Source organism: Rhineura floridana, chromosome 5 (genome assembly GCF_030035675.1).
Source record: "Rhineura floridana isolate rRhiFlo1 chromosome 5, rRhiFlo1.hap2, whole genome shotgun sequence".
NCBI classification, from domain to species: Eukaryota; Metazoa; Chordata; class Lepidosauria; order Squamata; family Rhineuridae; genus Rhineura; species Rhineura floridana.
Window position 1 is genome coordinate 85041761 of NC_084484.1, and position 2937 is coordinate 85044697.

Genomic DNA, 2937 nt, shown 5'->3' on the forward strand with positions numbered 1-2937 from the left:
TATCAAGCTTTTGGAATGCATGTTTTCCTAATTTACCTCCAAGAAACCAACTTAAAAATGGCATTGAAAAGTTTTTTTTTTTTTTTCAATAATTTTTATTCAGATTTTCATAAAACATACAAGACAAAATCATAAAACATTCAAAGACAAAAAACAAAATCAAAAATAGTTAAACAAAAAGAAAAAAAGAAAAAAAAAAACAAAAATAAAAAATAAAGAGTAAAATATTGACTTCCCATTTGTCAAAGATCAAATCAGTTATAAGTCTATAATATATAACAATCCTGTCTCTTAAGTCATATTATAAAATCACTTTCCTCCAGTAGTTATCTTACTTAATCATCAAATCTCATAAACATTACTTTATTCTTTCCACAAAAAGTCAAAGAGAGGTTTCAATTCTTTAAGAAATATATCTATCAATTTTTTTTTCCAGATAAGCATATCGATTAATCCATCTCATTACTAATTATGATAATCTTGTTGTCATAACCATAGTCAAAATAAACATTTCAATTAATCCATCACATCAGAATCTGTTAGGTTCAGTAATTTCAGTAGCCATTGTTCTATTATCCCTATTAGTTCCATTTTCCATCTTCCATCTTCAGTAGTCTTGTTAAGTCCAGTAATTTCAGTATCCAATCTTCCATTATCAGTATTCCATAATAATCTTGCTGTCAAAGCCATAGTCATATAGTAAGAGTCTGATGGGAATTACCTCTATCCCAAATATTTTCTTGCCATCCATTCTGAATAGGTTGCTGAAATACTGCTGTAAAATCATATCTCTGTTCTTTTTTTTCAAAATACACTGGGTCATCTCTTGAAAGTTTTTCCATTGTCACATGGCTGCAGTTAATTCCATAGATTTTCTCTATATTGGGCTCCATCACATCATTCCAGTCCAGAAGATTATCCATGCCATTGATAACTTTATCTCTAGAATCTTCATTAATTTCTTCAGAGATAACATTGAGTTCCAAACAATAGATTTTATTTCTAAAGTCCATAGACTCCAAATCTTGTTCCTGTTCCACGTTTGTTCCAATCTCCGGGATCTCCTCTCTCACAGGGACCCCTGTTCCAGTCTCCAGGGTCTCCTCTCTCACAGGGACCCCTGTTCCAGTCTCCAGGGTCAAAAATGGCATTGAAAAGTTTTTAAGCAGTCTTACTGTGAACTAGCAGTTTCTAGAACAATCAGGCTACAGCAGTCAACTCTTACATATTTGGGCAAAGGGGAGGGAATACTGTGACAGTTGTGAAAGGGTAGTGCACTTGCACAATAAAGCAGTCATTAATAGGTTATTTATTTATTTCAAGAATTTATATATTGCACCTTTAACTGAAAATTGAATCCAGGGTTATGTATGTCAAATATTGTTAACAGCAAGTACCTTAGTGTCCATGTGCGTGCATTTACCTGGTGGTAAGTTGCATCCTCACATATACTCAGATTCTTAAGGTCTAGAGTCCCTGGGGAGAAAAATGAATGCTTAAGAATGATGATTCTAGCAAAATAATGCTAAGAGAATTTTAACAAGGCATTTCCCAAAATACAAAATAGGGACAGCAATGTACTAGGGAAAGGTACCAGACCATAGGCATTGTCCCAGGTAAATAGGGGTCATATTTGAGGTACTTACATGATCATTGTGACATTGCTGGAAGAATATTGGATTCTGATAATTAAAAATTCTCATTTGGTTATACAGCTCTCAGCTAGAAGCATATTGCGCACACTGAAGTGTGGCTAAGCTGAAAGATTTTAGCCTAGTAATGAGTGACAGCTAATACTGCCTTCACTGATAGATTACAGAAGATAGAAGATACTGAACAAATACAATCAATCAAGAAATAAAAAGTACCCCCGCTCCCCCAAAAATCTACAAGACCACTGGATGCAATAGACAAAAACTGCAACAGTAATCTTAGTAAGGATGCTATGAATAAAGAAAGAAAACCATTAAACGTTTGCAGATTGGTGTGGGATCTCTTCTGGAACATCTTAAAGAGACCTCAACCCCATCCCATAATTGATGGGAAAGACATGTCCAGCATGTGCCTCTGTGTGTCCATATACATTACAAACAGGTGCAAGACAGCAAAAAAGTCAAGCAGTTTGGCTTTCCCCTTGGCAAATTTTAGTTCAAAAGTTAATTGTTCAGCCACAGCAATGTGCCTCAAAGTGGCACACGATTCAGTCGGGTCTCACATGTCAACAACACCAACTTCAAATTTTTAGAGACCTTGGAAAAGGTTCAGAAGAGGGCAACCAGAATGATCAAGGGGATGGAGCGACTCCCTTACGAGGAAAGGTTGCAGCATTTGGGGCTTTTTAGTTTAGAGAAAAGGCGGGTCAGAGGAGACATGATAGAAGTGTATAAAATTATGCATGGCATTGAGAAAGTGGATAGAGAAAAGTTCTTCTCCCTCTCTCAGAATACTAGAACTCGTGGACATTCAAAGAAGCTGAATGTTGGAAGATTCAGGACAGACAAAAGGAAGTACTTCTTTACTCAGCGCATAGTTAAACTATGGAATTTGCTCCCACAAGATGCAGTAATGGCCACCAGCTTGGACGGCTTTAAAAGAAGATTAGACAAATTCATGGAGGACAGGGCTATCAATGGCTACTAGCCATGATGGCTGTGCTCTGCCACCCTAGTCAGAGGCAGCATGCTTCTGAAAACCAGTTGCCGGAAGCCTCAGGAGGGGAGAGTGTTCTTGCACTCGGGTCCTGCTTGCGGGCTTCCCCCAGGCACCTGGTTGGCCACTGTGAGAACAGGATGCTGGACTAGATGGGCCACTGGCCTGATCCAGCAGGCTCTTCTTATGTTCTTATGTTCTTATGTCCATCCTGCCACTAGAAGCAGAAATAATACCAATAGTTTGTATGTCAGATCATCTTTCCCTGCTTCCCAAATGTTCAGGAGG